General features: G+C 31.1%; 1 protein-coding gene across 7 annotated transcripts in view; it reads left to right on the forward strand.

The window, feature by feature from the left end:
* The window catches only part of CDH12 (cadherin 12), a 1,341,561-nt gene that overhangs the window by 860,798 nt on the left and 461,474 nt on the right, over window positions 1-19,289 (forward strand). For 2 of the 7 annotated variants that reach the window (XM_074279082.1, XM_074279083.1), the window contains 2 exons: window positions 2,001-2,102; window positions 4,468-4,621. The exons of the other annotated variants lie outside the window; for them this stretch is intronic. The gene's annotated coding sequence lies outside the window, so the exon portion shown is untranslated. The remainder of the gene's footprint in view (window positions 1-2,000; window positions 2,103-4,467; window positions 4,622-19,289) is intronic. 7 annotated transcript variants of the gene reach the window in all.

The following is a 19,289-nucleotide window of genomic DNA, read 5'->3' on the forward strand; positions in this document are numbered from 1 at the left end:
CTCAGCAATCTTATCTAAAAAATAACTTTTTGCTGGACCTGTATCTCTCTATCTTGCCCACAGGTAGAATGGTACACTTTGTTATAACCTTTTCAAAATCTAAGTAAATTAAATCTTCTGCATTCATCTGATGAATAATGAAATACTTTTCATGAAGCCATGCTCTTTTTCATGTTCACTACTTTCTTTCCTAGATGTTCCCTAATAATTTTATATTTCATTCTAATATTTTGTCAGGGAATACAAGTCAAAACTCACTGTTCTAAAGCTTATAAATTTCAATCCTTTAAAACAAAGAAAAACAAATTTTCTCCCATCCTAACACATATTTTCTGTTCTCTCTGTGCTGTTAAAGATCACTGGCTGTGACTCAACAATTACACCCACCAGTTCTTTCAGTATTCTGAGATCCAGTACATTTGGTCCTGGAATTGTAAACTAGTCAAGGGTAGCTTAGGTGACTTGCATATATCCCTATCTATTTGGGGTTTCAGTATCCTATTAACCATATTTGCTCTGTTGCTTCCAGTATAGAGGTCATTCCTCAGGGAAGAGAAAGCAAAAGCAAAATAATATAGCTAAAGATATGTGCCATTATCATTGTCCTTTTTACCCCTACTAGGAGTTCTTTCTCTTTTATGTATTTCTTCTTTTTACCAAGTCAGATAATAAAAAGAACAAAAACCTTTTTTATTAGCATTCCTAGGAAACCCCAGTTAATTCTGAGTTTAATGGTGTCTTCATCCTATAATTAAGCTATAAGAGCTAACATTTTTGTATTGCTTTCAATTTTTTAAGGCACTTTACCTACAATTTGTAATGTTTGGGTCTGCATAACAGTCCTATCCAGTATATACCATTATTGCCCCCATTTTAAACATAAGAAAACAGAGATAAAGTGCATTATGTATCTAGTAAGCGCCTCAAAACCAAGGCAAAATTTGAATTAATGTTCCTAACTCTGGTTCAGCTGGGTGGCACCATAGTACATAAACAGTGCTGGGTCTGGAGTCAGCAAGAGTAATCATCTAAAGTTCAAATCCTATCTCAATTATTTATTAGCTATGTGATCCTGGGAAAGTCCCTTAACCTTTTTTGCTCTAGTTCCTCAAGTGTAAAATAAACTGGAGAAGGAAATGGAAGACCACTAAAGTATCTCTGCCAAGGAAACCCCAAGTGGGACCACAAAAAGTTGAACACAACTGACAATGACTGAATACTTTGTGATTCTAAGTCCAATGTTTTAATCACTGTCTTAGTTGTCCACTTTTCATGATTTTGAAGAAAGTGTATGAAGGAAGAAATAATCATGGAATTCTAGTAACAATCTATTTAGCTAGTTTCTTTCCACAAAATAAAGCAACATCTTTCCCCAAATTTAAAGGGTTTTGACTAACAAGTCATGGAATTGTCATGAATCAAAAATGGTGTCTTTCCCAAATCCTCATTAATTTATGTTTAGATTTTTTAAAAATACATAGATAAACAAGTAACCTCCAGTTTAGAAAGCTATCACTTTATTCAGAAAATGATATTAATAGCAGAGGAAAATTTATTTTCAAAATTGATGCTTAAAGTAGTGACTGAAACAACTCAGAAGAATCAGGGATGACATATCTAATATGTGAAGCAAAAACAAAATAACACTTTTTTTTTTATTTCAGGCAAATTTCAGGAAATGTGGCATTCATAGAACATAATGAGTCTATTGCTGTACATATCATGAAGGACAGTACTGGGGTTCTTCTGCTGGGGGAAGGGAGGGAAGAAATACACTAGATCAGAATAAAGTTAATTCTGTAGTCTTCTTCCAACTGGCCAGGAGAAATGAAATGAGGCTAGGTTAAGGAGAAGCACCTGATGGCTTAGTCAGGAGAAGCACCTGATGGCTTAGTCAATGTGTGAGTGATGGATAAAGTGTTGGGGCTTCAAATTTTAACTGATTATTCTTAGTAATGATAATAACTTCACTAAATAAATTTTCTTGTTGGTTGCTGAAGGACTGAAAGTACTGTCAGAACCCTCTACATTTTAGTTTCCTGGAACAAAGCTCCACTGAACCTGTTTTCATTTTGATTCTGCCTGAAGATGATTGCCACTAGGTAATATTAGTAAATTCAGTATTTATAGTGCTAAGGCTATTATACATTTTCAACATTATAAATTGCCAGAATTTTCTTGGATTCAAAGTCAGATTAAATATTTAAATTGTCTTGTTATTTTTGAATAATACAGTGACCTCTCTCCTGTGGTTATTTCAGATTGGCTGGAGAGAAATGGAGTATGCCAGCTTTATTGAGTTCAAATATCTATGGAGTTGATGAACTTGTCTTGATAAACAAAAATCAAAGCTTTTAAAGTAATAACTCCCCAGAGCAGGAGCAAGTCAAGGACACTGATATCATTACCACTGTCAAATTCTGTCCATGGCATTAAACTTTTCAATCCACACTGGTTTGGCAGTGTAAGGTCATTCCAATTCCCAGAGGCATCTTTCTTTCAACAAGGCATTGGCTCACTGAGAATGATTTACTTGATTGGCATTTATATATTCTGCTGCTTAAAATCATTTATGTGACCAGCAGCCTTCAGAAAATAAACTGAGAGCTTCTAACATTTTGTCTAACCAACCATATGCATAGCTCTATGCATTTTTCTCATTGATTGAAGTGGGTCTAATCCAAAGAAATTGGGGTCTCTACTTTCTCATTTTTATGTATGTCTCACTGTTACCACTATTGTTCAAATGTAAAGTTTGACTGTTCAGTTTTGTCTGGATTATTTTGCTTAGTAGCAAATCATTTTTATTCAGGATGTCACCTTTTCAGCAGAACCAAGGATTTAATGTTGAGCAGTTTTCTTGCCCATTGTAAATAAATATTTAAGCAATTAATTTGGTTTCCCAGTTAGGAATTTTATAATCACTTCTTCACAATTTATTTCTGTATAACATTCTAAAAATATCTTATATTTTACATTAAAAAAACTCACAATGTTTCCATTGTGCAAGGAAGGAGAAGAGTCAAATAAGGGAAAGAGGGGGGTAGGCAATTTAAAGGATTATCTGAAAAATACTAAGTGTTTCACTTTAATGGAAGAAATCTTTCATTTATACTATTTAAAAGTAAGTTAAAATTGTCTGCTACTACTTACAGAAATCATGTAAAAGTATTTTGAAATAATATATAATTAATTCTACACATTTTGTTTTAATTATACATGGAAATATCTACCAATGAAATGTCACTTCCGAATATGGAAAAAATATATTTGGAATAACTTCTAAAATTTGCCCTTTTAAACAGATTTGAAACATCATTCAATTTTAGTTACTGGTGGCAACGTATCCTAGAATCTATAGGCTATAGAGAGCTGTTCCAATTTCCAAGTATTTCATGATATTCTTAGACTGTCATTCTCTTTTACTCTAATCCTCACATCACAGTACAAAATCTGGTTACAAGTTGCCAGATCACCAGTATGCAGGAGCTAGTTGTAACATTTAATACATTATCCCTTAAATTCTCCATTCAAGCTTTTCTCATTTTACATAATTTAAATTTCCAAAGTCCTTGTCCCAATTCTGAAAAGCAGAAGTTTATAACCTGAAGGGAAAAGGGAATTTCACTATCTACATTTTTCCTAAAGGAGCAGCTTGGGGTATATAGATTTATTGCTCATAAGAGACTCAGGTTAATAACAGAAGCTAAAGAAATAGGGAGGTCTGTGAAAATTTCATCTATAATTAAAAGTGCCTTCATTCTTTTTTTTTTTCATTTTCAGGTATGTATTAGCAGCATAGAATCATGGAGACAGGCCATAGAATATGGGATTATTTAAGATGTTATCACTATTGAAAACTTAAGTGATTTTGGGAACTACCTTTCCAGAAAGATAGTAGTCAAAGATATTAATACCATTAATAATGTTTTGTCTATCCATTTAATTTTTCAATTTTTCTTGCTTTGGTAATGGAATAATTTTTTTTTTTTTAACACTGAAGTTGTTAGTATCAAATATATGCTGATTCCTTTGAAGGTTTATCTACACTGCCAGATTAATTAAATTATTCCTAATTTTTTTTTTCATTTCTTCCTTTTCTCTCCTGAAACTACATATTCTCTAAAAACTTCATACTTTATCCTACAAGAGCTTTCATGGTATCAAATGTGGGGAATATGGCTATTTATAATATACAATATTACAAGATGTGATGTTTAGATGCTGCAAACCCACTTGTAAATGATATAAACTAAATGTAGTTACTAATACTCAAGTATGTCTCTTTTTCTGAAAGAATGATTTATTCAATTGACATTTATGCATCCATCTGCTTAAAATTGATTGTCAGTTCCCAGAATATACTTTGAACTTATAAAGATTTGAAAGAAAAAAGTTAAGTCTTTCTTTCTAACCATGCCCCATAACTATAGTTGAAGGATATTTATCTTCTTGCTTTTCTGACAGATTTCTTCAAGAATTGTTAGATATTTTCAACCTACATTTATTTTTAAATATATTTGGTAGAGATCTTCAATGGAACAGAATGCAAGACCCCTAAACAGACTGATATCATGGTAATGAATTATTAACAATCTGGAAAGATTTGATCATAAAATAGGTAAGTTATTTTTCCAAAGGCATATTGTCCATGGAGGTAATATCCTGGTTGCCACATTCCATCCTAGATCGTCAGAGTTTACAAAGATTCACCATAATAAAAACTGTTGAAAGACAATTTTCAATTTTATTTTTGTTTGTACTTCTAAATCTTTATGTACGAGGCAAATTCTTTTGTGACTGTCCTTATCCCTTCATAGATAAACATGCATCTCTGTAATGGTGTGGAGGTCAGTAGGTATGTATTTAACAGTCTCTTAATAACTGCTTAAAACTACATTTAGTTTATATCATTTACAAGTGGGTTTGCAGCATCTAAACATCACATCTTGTAATATTGTATATTATAAATAGCCATATTCCCCACATTTGATACCATGAAAGCTCTTGTAGGATAAAGTATGAAGTTTTTAGAGAATATGTAGTTTCAGGAGAGAAAAGGAAGAAATGAAAAAAAAAATTAGGAATAATTTAATTAATCTGGCAGTGTAGATAAACCTTCAAAGGAATCAGCATATATTTGATACTAACAACTTCAGTGTTAAAAAAAAAAAAAAGGTGAGAACTACATGTATATATGAAAAATGAATCAGGTACAAATAAATGATATGGATCAATGATTTGTTAACTTTCCAGAAGTCTCACACTCCCTATATCATGAATACTTTCTTCATGTAAACAACATGTAAAATATAAGTAAATATGTACTTTATGGAATAAGGGAAATTCAATCTAAATTTTAACAGATGAAAGAGAAATAATGACATAACATATATAAGGGATAAACAGTCACAAATGGATAAATTTGGCAAAAAAAATTATCAAGAAATTCTTCAAGAAAATGAAAAGTTCTTTTTAAGGACTACAGAAAGAAAGAATGGTTGTTTTCCTGTAAAGAGTAACCTATATATTTAGAATCAATACTAAAAGACAGAATATATTCCAGGAATATGGTTGTAGTCACACTGTACTATTAGCATCACATGCAATATATTCCTCAAAGCTCATCAAGAGAAGTACATTCAGTTTGGGAGAATACAGTATTATAAGGAAATCTGTGAAAAGTATACTAAGGAAGTATGGCAGAATCACAGTATATATAGTATGCATAGTTTATGGGTGGATTATGCTGAGAGTTATACTATGTTCACTTTTTTAAAGGGATATTCATAGGTAAAAGATTCATATTCCTACCATGTCCTTGAGTGCAGCAATTCTTATTCTATTTGATATGTTTTAAAGTTTTTTGTATTCATTCTATACATGCATATTTTCCCAAATATAAATATATATATTTTACATATGTATATACATATATGCATATACACATGCATATATATACTCTTTATGCTCTAGGATTAGATTATAATGAGTTATTGTTTATAGCCAGGTTAAATCTTCCTTGCTTTATAGAATAAGTAAAGAGAAAGAGTAAAAATTGTTCATGATGCAAATTGTACAGACTCTTCTGACCTAAAATAGCTAGACCTTACAAACTACCTGTCAAGAAAATATAAATTTTTCATAGGAAAAAAATATAGTCAAGGTGAAACATTGGTTGTATGAGAGTGTGTGTGTGTGTGTGTGTGTGTGTGTGTGTGTGTGTGTGTGTGTGTGTAAGATCTTCATAATATAAATTAGAATCTTACAAGATCAAGATGAAATATTTATTAATATTTTTATTTGTAAAACCCTGCTGCTTTGACCAGTAATACAGAAAATTACACATCATATGGAAATGTTGGAAAATAAATTGTACTTATTACTTAATTTGACAATGCATTTACTAGGGCCTCATATGGAACACCAGTGTTCTTTCATCTTCAACTGTGATTTAATTAATATAGATGATTATTTTACTTTATATATTCTAAAATATGGTTTCCACTACAAACTAGAAATTTGTTGAGAGAGAACTAGAAAATGGTAATTTAAAATGGTGGGAAAATTAGAAAATTATATCAAAGATTTGATAGTCATAATGAACACATGTATTCAACTTACACTATAGAGAACATACTAATTTTAGAATTTCTTTGATGTTTTCATTTTACTAAATTTCACCACAATAAGATCTGCCCAACCACTAATACTTAATTCAGAATTTGATATACCTAAATAACTTTAATTCTTTTGTCAACATTAATGATATACCTGAAATATTTTTTCATTTTTATGATATAAAAAATATCAAAAATTCTGGCAAGAGGTTTCAAATATGTATTTATGTATCTTTGTGTATATAATACACCACATAAATTATACATAGATGCACACACACAAAGACATATACATATATGGAAAGAAGGAGTTTTAAAACAAAATTTTCCTTGATGTTACATTTTAAAATATATATTGTATATATTAAATATATATATGCACATATATATATGTGTGTATATGTACATATTTACAAGCTAATGATTGTGAATATCAAGTGAGGTATAAAACAGGAAGACTTGCTCCCCAAAGGAATTCATATTATAGAGTTCCAGTTGAGTAGAGATTTCCAACATTTGGTTAGATCTTCTAAATACTTTTCCTTGTAGATGACTATATCCTGATTATATTAAGCCCTAGGACACTTCAGAGTCTCCTAAGTGAAATCTATAATCCCTGAAAGGAATTTGATCTATCTATCCATATGGGGAAAAAAACAGTTGATGAATGTAATATTCTTCTCTAAAATATAATATTCTCTTGAAGCAGGTTTATTCGGGGGCTTCTGAAAGCAGCCTTCGTTTCAGTTAAGTAATCACCCCAAATGGAGCCAGGTATTAAAAGTCCAAATCCTTTGCTGTTTCCTTCAAAGTCTTGTTTCCTTCCTGAGGCCTGGTTAGCTTTCTTAAAGGCCTATCTCTCTCCTTGGTTCTGAGACTTTGAGCTCCTTCTCCAGTCTTTTGTCTTCTCTGCTTCTGCCAGCTTCTTGAGGTCGTCCTAAATATATCTTGGTTTCAGTGGGAGAGGCAGGAGGGCCACCACCACTTCTCTGATCTTCCCTAGTTCTGATTCTGGCTAAGTTTGTCCCAGCTTATATGGTCTTTTATCAAAGGTGTGAATCTTGTAGAACTATAGTAAGTACTAAGTACATGTACTGAAATAGAGAACTGTTAAGCACCATGCTAAATTAGATCAATTCCACTGACTTAGAACCGTGTTTAAAGTTCTGGCCCTTAACAGATGAACACCTATTTTATTTCAGATTATTCTATAGAGTTGGTTTGGCAGCCTATAGAGCTAATCTCACAGTGTATATAGCCATATGCATAGTACACATAGGAAATGAAAAATGAGTTGGGAAATTTAACAAAGGGCAGTGAGTGTTCTGGATTACCTTTGGTAAATTGAAGTTCTTTAATGTCCTCAAATTGGGTGTGCTTGCTTGGAGTTCTATAAGTACTGGGTAAATCCAAAGCCCTAGATAGTTCTGTTACCCTCATGTTCTCATGATTTAGGAGTAAGCAAAGCCAAAAAAAACAAACAAACAAAAAAACAAAAAAAACTAAAATGAACCTTGGATATGACTCTCTATTTTTCAATTATAGCTGTAAGAGCAATATTTCTGCCTTCCTATTACTATTAATCACTTATTTTTCTGCTTTAGCAAGTCTTATACAATAATGCAAACCTTAACTAGCTAACATTGTCTTTGTATTTTTTTTCTTTTTCAGCTTATTAGGCTTACTTACTTCCTAAGCTAAATTTGCTTACCCATCTTTTATTTGATGCACCAAATTAAAAAAATAATTGTCATTCATTAGATCTAATCTGAGAGCTAGGTGTTTTATATTTTTGAAGGAAGAAAACAAACATTTATTAAATGCCTGTTATTTTGTAGTTATTATGCTAAATATTTTTTAAAATATTAAATTCTTTTAAAAATGTTGCCTTTAAAGAATAACATTCTTGAAATTATTATATTATAATCCCCATTTTATAGAGGAGGAAACTGAAGCAGATAGAAGTGACTTGTTCAAGGTCATATAGCTAATAAGAGTCTGAAGGTAGATTTGAACTCAGATCTTCTTAACTCCAGGCTCAGCACTCTATCTACTGTACCACCTTAACTGCCCTACCTATGCAAATATTCATTACAGTTTATTTATTGAGATTATGTAATTTTGGGAAGAAGGGGGAAAACAAAGAGCTAAGTTGTTACTAAAGAAATAGAGAAAGTCAGAGAATGAATTAAGCTGGGGACATGCCTTAAAAAAAAAAATCAGTGAGTTAATAAGTATTTATTAAACTCTTACTATCTACAAAACACCTGATATAAAGAATATCTGGTCATTGAGGAGAAGGGCATTTCCTTGGCTAGACTTTAATCTCCCAAATTACCTATTACAGTGTTTTTCACAAAATAAAAGTTTGATGTAGAATTTCAGAAGTTATAAAATTCTTCCCCCCCCCCAATCCCTTTGATATAGATATTTAATGGATCTTTCAAAATGCCTATTTTATAGATAAAGAAATTGATATTTAGGAGGTTAATATAGTTTAATACAGCAAATATTTATTAAGTGTTGGGCATATAAAAATAAAAAAGACATAGTCCCTGCATTCAAAGAACTTATGCTCTGCTAGAGAATTATTTTCTATAAGATCGCATACCTAGTAAGTGGTAGAACTAAGAATAGAACAGCAATATTCTGAGTAAATGTTAGTGCAAATAATGGTAGAATATGAATTATTTTTCTTTATTTTAAAAAATCTAACTGGACTATGACTGAGAACAGATTTAGTCCTGCACCAAGAATTTATTTGTACAAGGTCTTAATCTCAATCTAGCTCTTTTGTAATTTGTATAATGACTCAGAAGTAATTATTTGGATTAAATGTTGCTGCAATGCAAAGAAGTCACTCTTTATACTCAAGATCTAGACTGTTTAGAATGACTCCTGTTCCTGAAGCAAATGGAAGCAGCAATTATCTATAAATCTTTTTTTTAATCAGTCCTTTTTCTCTTTTTTCTGATGCTCTATTTCATTAAAAGCATTAATGATATTACTTCACCAGTTTACATAAAGTGTCAAATCTTTACCTTGTTTTAAAATTAAAAGATAATGTGTTTGTCAAATTCTCTGTCACTGAACAGATCTTGTCTTCAATAATAAACCTTGAGGTTTGCATTCAATCATGCCATAGAGGACAAATTTCCAAGCAAAGCCTCTGAAAAGTATAACAATTCTTTAATTATTTTAAAATTTTCTGTTTTCATATCATTACTTATTTGATTCCTCTTATTTTTACTTACATTGAATTTCTAGGTCAGAAGCATGAATTTGAGTAGCTCTTAAAATATTAACTCATTTCTTCTATTAGAAGATATATTAATAATTAATATTATATACCCATATATACATTTCATCAACTTCAAAACTTGTAATTTTTTGCTTATTCTTTTTTAATTCATCCAAGCTTTGAGAACCCTTATCCTAAACTGCTTTCCCACTGATAAGTTAGGTCCGAAGACTGGCTATATCTCATCTCAGGCATAAATAATACTGAGGGATCAAGGGTGGTCCTCTGATTCTATCAGTTTCAGTCCCTATCAGTGTGTTTATGTCTAAAATTATCAATTGAATGTCAATTTATTCAAAAACTTTTAAGTAGGTTTTATTAATTACAATTTGTATTTAAAAAAAAAAGTTCTGCTATATCTGTAATATATTCTTCCATTCAAACATAGTATCAGAAAACAAGTACAAGCTTAAGTGACAATGCATGACAAAAGGTAACTCACAAATCTTGGTTCCTAGAAGTCTTTTTCTCCTTTTCTTAAAGTTTTTTTAAGAAGTTCCATTAGGCATTTTGTAGTTTCTTTACTCCATTTCTTGTAGAGCCATAAATTCAGTCTGTACTTAGTGCTCATTTAGCTAATAAAAAGAATGAGGCAAGAATACAAATCAGAAAGTAAATATAATTGCAATCCTGTTGGGTCAGTGCTAAGGTAGAGCTTCTGATCACTTCAAGTCCCTTTTCTCCCATTCATGGGATCACCAATAATTTGTACTTAAGCATTGTGCATCTGTTTCCATCTGTTCTTCATTCCAGATACAAATTCTCCTACCAAATGGTCTATGGGAACTTCTAATATATCAATGGGGAATAAGGGATGAGAAATCCAAGATGTTCTAAATCCTTTGAAACTTGGAATATCCTTGTCTGTCCAAAGCAGGAGGGAGAGGAGGAGAAAAAACAAATTTGTCAAAAATATAAAGCAATTCTCTTAATAATTTATAAATTAACTCCAAGGAGTAGCCAAGTTTCCTTTGTCTACCAAATGTAATATATAATTCTTTCTGATTTCTTGTGCAACACTCAAGATCAAAATTGTATGAACTATTTATTGGTTGATTTGAGGGTTCAACTAGTAATATATTAAGGATATGGAATAGTTTAAACTCTTCCCATATACTGTGAATGCAACTTTTTGCAAATTTGATTTCAATTTGTCATGTGCTGTTCAAACCAATTTATCAAATCCATGTTTATCTAATTCCTCAGTTGAACCAACACAACTGGCTAAGTAGAACATCTTTAAATAATTGACTTCAACTGATCTTTCCCATTGTCTTAATATATACTCTGCCTGTACATTGCTTAAAAACTGGATTTTAAGAGTTGTCACTTTTTTATACTTTATTTTTTATTAATTTTATAATTATAACTTTTTTGACAGTATATATGCATGGGTAATTTTTTACAACATTATCCCTTGCATTCACTTCTATTCCAAATTTTCCCCTCCTTCCTTCCACCCCTTCCCCTAGATGGGAGGCAGTCCCATACATGTTAAATGTGTCATAGTATATCCTAGATACAATATATGTGTGCAGAACCGAATTTCTTATTCCACAGGAAGAATTGGATTCAGAAGGTAAAAATAACCTGGGAAGAAAACAAAAACACAAACAGTTTATAATCATTACCCAGTGTTCCTTTTCTGGGTATAGCTGATTCTGTCCATTATTGATCAATTGGAACTGAATTAGATTTTCTCTTTGTTGAAGATATCCACTTCCATCAGAATACATCCTCATACAGTATTGTTGTTGAAGTGTATAATGATCTCCTGGTTCTGCTCATTTCACTTAGCATCAGTTCATGTAAGTCTCTCCAAACCTCTCTGTATTCATCCTGCTGGTCATTTCTTACAGAACAATAATTGTAAAGGGCTAGAACTGAGCAAATGCACTTGGATAATGGAGCATGTGAGACTAATTGCCAATTGTACAATTCTCTATTAACATGCTTGAAGGATGCCCTCCTCAACTATTCTGTGCTGGCTCAATTGGTGGGACAAAGAAGGGGAAGTAGCTTGTGTGGGTGGAGTAGGAGGAGGAAATTGAGGCATTCGCCTGGCAGTGGAGAGAGAGAGGAAGGAGGTGTGGAGATTATTAGATCTAATCCCCTGATGAGGACCTCAAAAGACCAAGAATAAAGACTTTTGATTAGCTGATTTCTGGGAAGACAGAGTTCCAGCCAATAATATTTCATAATATTCACATACCATAATTTATTCAGCCATTCTCCAATTGATGGTTATCCATTCATTTTCCAGTTTCTAGCCACTACAAAAAGGGCTGCCACAAACATTTTGGCACATACAGGTCCCTTTCCCTTCTTTAGTATTTCTTTGGAATATAAGCCCAGTAGTAGCACTGCTGGATCAAAGGGTATGCATCTTTGTCCCTTTTTAAAAGGATATGATAAATTATTTCTCTGTGGTGTTGGAGTATTTCATAATTCAGCAGTGTACTATGTCCTTTTATTTGGAACTTTTAGAGATTATGTTTTAATGTAATGAATATGTATTTTACATTCATATTAACAATTAAAATTTATCCATGTATTTATATATCTGGAACCATAATTTCAGGAAGCAAATTAATGTTTTATGTTAATTCCCTAAACATTATAGTAATTTAGAACTTAACAGGCCTTTTCTTTAGGTTTACCTCCTTTCCCAAATAATTATTCCTCATCCTTGTTAATTGCTTTTAAAAAATGTTTTATAACTTCCTTGTAATTAGGAAAATGAACACCTATGGGCAATAAATGAATGAATAAAATATTTTAAAAACCTCTTAATCAAATACTTATTTGTACCATAATTTTTTAATCAATTTTTTTTTTTATTTTTACTATCAAGAAATGTATGTAGAAAATACTGAGTGAAGAATTTTTGTTTTGGCACTTTATGTCATTTGCCCTGCATTAATGGCTTCTCTAGTTCTGGCAAGCATGATGATCACTGGATGAGAAAACTGATTATTATCCTACTTCAGTCTCTCAAATCACAATTTAGGTTTGGAATATTAAAGATTTACCAGAATTTTCCTGTTAACCTTTCTTCTGAGATTTTAAAATTATTCTCTTTTCAAGCATCCCTAGAGGTTCTATTTTTTTTTTCTTAATGGAACCAGCTGGAGATTTTTTTCATACTCTCTTTTATATCAGAATTGATAATTTCAATTATTCCTTTTACACTGTTCACTGCACATGTTGCAACTTCTCTGCCTATATTAATGTATTATTTTATATTAACTTAATTTTTGTTTTGATTCAATTTCTTATGTCTATGAATATATTTGTCTAGAATTTTTGTAAGATCGTATTAGGCAGAGTTTCTTTGAATTTGCTTTTTTAAGCATACACATAAATACTTCCAAATAAACTATTTTCTGTAATTCTTAATAAATAATTATGTCAGTGATAATAATTATATTTGTTGTTCGGTGACAGCTGTGGATCAATGTATGACTTTTTATTGTACACAAGGATCTATTGTGATGCATAAAGAGGAGAACTGATATCTTTACTTATGGAACTGTTGAAAAGTCTGTTCTCTATTCATCTTAAACTCTCATAGCACAGATTATCATAATTAATAAATCTTTATTATTAGCTACAAAAGAGAAATATCAGCAATCATATCCTAAATGTTAATCTGATTGGATACAATATAATCATCTTACATTATAATTATAATGTATTTGATTTGAAAATAAAAATCACATTGAAATTTGCCTAGTACGACCTTGGGATTGATTAAAATGTGTTTATTTCAGTATCCCTTAGAAAATATTTCCCTGTTACAATTCATCTTTTAATCATATAAAGATAACTAATCCATTATCCCTAAAACAACTTTCACCCAAATATTTTATTTATGATATTTCAAAATGATTCATGATTTTATTTAGCAGAATACAAACAGTAATTGGAAGATTTACACATGTCCTTTGCCAGATTATCTATGAAATGACAGTTTTTCTACACCCAAATTTATTAAAGAGAATGGAACAAATTAAAATCTGTTAAAGGCCCTGAACTAGACACTATATTTATATGATCTTGAGTAACAGTAAGCCTCAGTCTTGACTTCAGAGATTAAAAAAAAATTATCATCTAAGTTTATAATAATTTTGCTCTTAAATGTATAGTAATTAAATGGCTTTTGATGAACACTAATGATAAAAAATCTAAGTCATATATTTGCCTTTTTGTCTGATTAGAGGTCACCTCCAGTGATCTGTAGAGATTTGGATTTAAATAAGGACCCTATATATGTTTCTATTTATTACAAGCTGCTGTGGTCTGCTGCTTCATATGTCAGGGTCTTAAAATCTCATACTTTTCCTTTCCTTGTCCTCTTTCATCCCTTTTCTCTAGAGAGATTATTATAATTTACACTATTCTAGAAGGAAATTAAGCCCTCCAGTCATGATTTGAAGTTAGCTACCTCTCTCTTCAATCTGGAAAAAAATACAATTTTTAGTGCTATTACAGTCATAACAGGATAACATCTATGCATTCTCCATCTCATATCTTTTCAGCAATAAGTTGCCTCATAGGCATAACTCTGATAACAATCAGTTTTGCTTGAATGAGTGTATGCTTAATGAGGACTAGTAATTACATAGAAGAAAAAATGTGATTCAGTGGAAAGAGCTCTGATTTTGTTAATGAGAGAATTTCAGTTATGATGCTAGATCTTCCATGGAACTTGGGAAACACATTTAATCACTCTGTACCTTAATATCATCATTTTCAGAAATGAAGATGAATAGAGGTTATAAGCTTTAAGGTCCTTTAGCTACCAAAAATCTGCAATAATAATCCTAGGATATCTCCATTGCCTTTAATGTAATTTTCATAGCAAAAGAAGAGCACAAAACTATGACAATGTATATGACTTGGTTAAAGAATACCAGGATCTACAGTTGATCCCCTAGTGCTCTTCTCCCAAATATGTGTTTCTTAAATGGAATTCCAGTGTCCAGGTTTTGATGTTTTGGGGTTTTCCCCCATAAAAAGCTTTATTGCCTCTGTCTCTATGAACAATTTAGTCTTAGAAACATTTCAGTGAGTTTAGATATGAGAAATGGTCCATCTATCACTAACATGCTTATGTATGAATATGGTAGTGTACAAGCATAGTCATATTACTGTTCTGCACAAAAATCATGTACTGTCTCATTGTCCATTAAATAAAGGTATTACTTTTTTTCTTAGAATATAAGACTTTCCACAATCTGAACAGAATCATTTTTCAGTTATGTCCAACTCTGGACACTGGAATGGTTTCCCATTTCCTTCTCCATCTCATTTACCATATGAAGAAACTGAGGCACACAGGGTTAAGTGATTTGTCCAGAATCACGCAATTAGTGTCTGAGCCCTGATTTAAATTCTCTTCCTGATTAGGTCCAGCACTATTTCCACTGTGCCAATTATCTTCTCCTTCTACTCTTACCACAAAAATATTATCTAACATATACTGTCATTCAACCAAAACGGACAGCCCTATATCTACTGAATGCACACTGTGCTATCATGGTTTTTTTTTTCCCCTTTCTTCAGATTGCTGGTATGGTAGGCTCTTCTTATGCTTGTATTGCCTTATTCAAATGTCATTTCTCCCATAAAGTTTTCTATGATGTCTTTATTTAGTAAAAGTTATTCTTTAAAGTACTATCTCATCTACCAGATTGGCTAAAATAACAGGAAAAGAAAAGGATAAACATTGGAGGAGATGTGGGAAAACTGGGACACTAATGGTTTGTTGGTGGAGTTATGAAGTAATCTACCCATTCTGGAGAGCATTTGGGGACTATGTCTAAAGGGTTATTGAACTGTGCATACTAGGTATCCCAAAGAGATCATAAAAGAGGAAAAGGACCCACATGTACAAAAATGTTTATAGCGGCTCATTTTGTGGTGGCAGGAATTAGAAATTGAGGGGTTGCCTATCAACTGGTATATGAACATAATGAATTGGTATTGTTCTCTCAGAAATGATGAGCAAGCTGATTCCAGAAAAGAATGGAAAGACATATGAACTGATGTTGAGTAAAATGAACAGAACCAGGAAAACATTGTTAACAGTAACATCAAGATTATATAATGATAAACTATGATAGACTTAGATCTTCTCAGCAATACAGTGATCCAAGTCAATTCCAGTAGGCTTGAAATGAAATATATATATATATATATATATATATATATATGTATATATATATGTATATATATACATATATATACACATATATGTATATGTATATGTATGTATATATATATATATATACAAACATTAAAAACTGTTGAAAACTATATTAATAAGGAATTGGAAAAAATAAAATGCTATTGAGAAAAAAAATAAATTCTTCTCCAAGTTCAAAACAGAATAAAAAACAAAATTTATTTTCATTAAGTCATGTAAGAACTTGGTAGCTCTTCAAGATAATTAAAATCTATTGCTCCATATTAGAGCTATTTATATTGATTTCTTGTTTGCCTCTTAAAAGCTCCATGACAGAACTTAGTTATTCCATAGAAATTACACATTCCAGAACTTATCTATTTACACAGTGGGCATTCTAAAAAGGTTTTTTATTGTTACTGTTACTGAGGAATAGAAAAGAAAGAGAAGCAAAAACAAAATCAGAAAGACTTGTCAGAAATGAAGGGGAAAATATCAGGGAAGTAGGGGTAGCTAACAACATTAAATGTTTCAGAGGCCAAGAAGAAGAATAAAATTGAAAACTGAAATAGGAACATTTGAGCTGATGACTGGAAGGTTTTTACTGGTCTTTTTTACAGAGATCAGTTTCCAAAGATGATAGAAACCAACTATGAGATGCTGAGCAAGTAAAAAAGGTGTTGAGGAAGTAAAAAAGCATTGAATTTGTTTCCATGAAGTTTGGCAGAAAGAAAAATAAGGGAAGTCAAAATGACTTTTAGTTTCCAAGCTCAGACAAAATGATATTCAAGGAAAATAACTTGCTGATATTACCACAGAATCTTTATTAATTAGTCAAGCACAGGAAAGTTCACTCCCAGCTTGGAAAATCTTAACATCTTTTTTATTCTTAATTAGAAAAACATACTTTGAAAAAAAATAGACATACATAGTTCATGCCCATCTTTGACAAAAAAAAAAAAAAGAATAAATTGAGTAGAAATATTATGGACATACAAAATATAATCCAATAATCAGTAGAATATAGTGTTCATTAAAAGTAAGTTATTACAAAGTAACTTTATGTTCTTTTATGAAATAATTATTAGCTTTATATCAGTAAATTTTTTACAATGCATCTTTATTACTTCAAAGTTTTTTACATTCTCTTGTAGACAAATATACATATGGTATATATTTGTAGTAAGTTGAACAACAAACACAAAATTTATTTTCTTTCCCTCCCATCTTCCCACTCCCTGGTGTAAAAAAAAAATTGTAGCAAATATGTACATTGAAGCAAAACATCCCCATAGTGGTCATGTGCAAAAATGTATATCCCATTATGTATATTGAGTTAATTTTATCAAGAGACAGGAAGCATTCTTTATTATCAGTCCTTTGAATAATGCTGTGTTTTAGCCAAAGTAAATAAAATATTCACTCTACTATTTGTTCCTGGTTCGTTCATTTTACTCTACCTCGGTGCCTTCCAAGTATTCTCAGATTAGTTTACATCTTATGTTTGTTTGTATTTTTTATTGCAATTCTAAGAAGGACTTTTTTTTTAATGCTTCATATATCTTGGATCACAAAATCTCATATATTTAAATTATTTTTTATCCCAAATTTAACTAGATACAGTTCTTGATAAGTATTGATTTAACCTTTTTCAGAAGACTTTCCAGTGTACAACTCAATTATCTCTTCTTCATTTACATAGTTCTTATAGTCAGGAAGCATCCCTTTACATCAAGCCTCCTTTTTTTCTACAAGTACACTTATTAATGCAATATGGCCCACACTGAACAAGCCTAATCTCTCTTCAATATGGCAGCCCTTCAAAACTATGACCACAGAGATTATGCCCAATGCTACCAAAATCTTCTTTTTTTCTAAGTTAAACATAAGATCAAGCCCTTAGAAAAAGAAGATTTTGTGGAGAGCAGCTAACCTAATCAATAATTTTTCAGATGAGGAACCTGAGGCTTAGACTTGTCTAAAATCATAGCAATAATAAACAGAAAATCTGTGTTTCCAACAGTTCTTCCAATGCCATAACCAGTATTTCCCCCCTACTACAAGATTTGGTCACCTTCCATTTATTTCAAATAGTACCCACAAAGCATAATTTCTATATTTTTATCATCTTGTTTCTCCTTCCTCTGACTAAATTTCAGCTCAAAATGTGACCTGATCAACCCAAAGAAGAAATTATGCTTCCCTTATCAAAATCAATATTATCCCTATTAAATTGCATTCAATCAAATTTTTCTAGTTTTTAAGATCTTTTTTAGACCTTGACTCTCTTATCTAGAATGATATCTATTTGTACCTGCTGAATTAATAAGGACACTATTTATTCCCTCATCTAAATCACTGATAAAAATGACAACAGCATATCTCTAGAAGATAGCTTCTTTTAATTTGACAATCAGCCAGTAACAGAAAATAATTACCTATTTAAATCCAATTGTTCAACTAATTCCAAATTGACCTATCTGTATCTATATTTTGTCTACATATTTTCCATCTCAAACAAGATAGCGTGGGGAACTTTATCAAATACTTTACTGACATCAAGGTGTACTCTGTTTGAATTTTCCTGATCTACTGGTCTAATAGCTTTGTCAAAAAAAAAAAAAAAAAAAAAAAAAAGATATAACATCATTCTGATATGATTCCTTTTATAACTTTGCTGGCTCTAACATTCATTGCTTTCTTTTCTACAAGAAACTGTATATTTCAAAATCTCATTAATTAAAATATCACAGAATCACAACTTTCTATGAAATAGAATGCAAATAATACCTCTTTCTCTTCCTTGGAAATTATAATATTGATCCTTCTTCCATCTTTGTTCCTCTCATTTTCTCTGCAATTAAAAAGACATCATTGGCAGTTCTACAGCAACAAAACACTTTTAAAAAGTTTTTTTTTAGTGCTCTAGGATACAGTTCATCTGGTTCTGATTACTTCATTGAGCCCAGGTTAGACTTTTAAAACCATTCCTGATCTATTTTGATTTCTAATGTCCTATAGATATTCTTTATTTTTTTTTCTAGTCTAAGAATAATTATCCTTTTAAGATATTACAAAAGTTATGTAATAGTTCTCAGTGCTTTTCAATATCACCATCATGTATACTCAGAAAAATAATTCTTCTTTGAGGTTTATCTTGTCCCTATTATAAAAACAA

This window comes from Sminthopsis crassicaudata, chromosome 1 (genome assembly GCF_048593235.1).
Source record: "Sminthopsis crassicaudata isolate SCR6 chromosome 1, ASM4859323v1, whole genome shotgun sequence".
In the NCBI taxonomy this organism is placed as follows: Eukaryota; Metazoa; Chordata; class Mammalia; order Dasyuromorphia; family Dasyuridae; genus Sminthopsis; species Sminthopsis crassicaudata.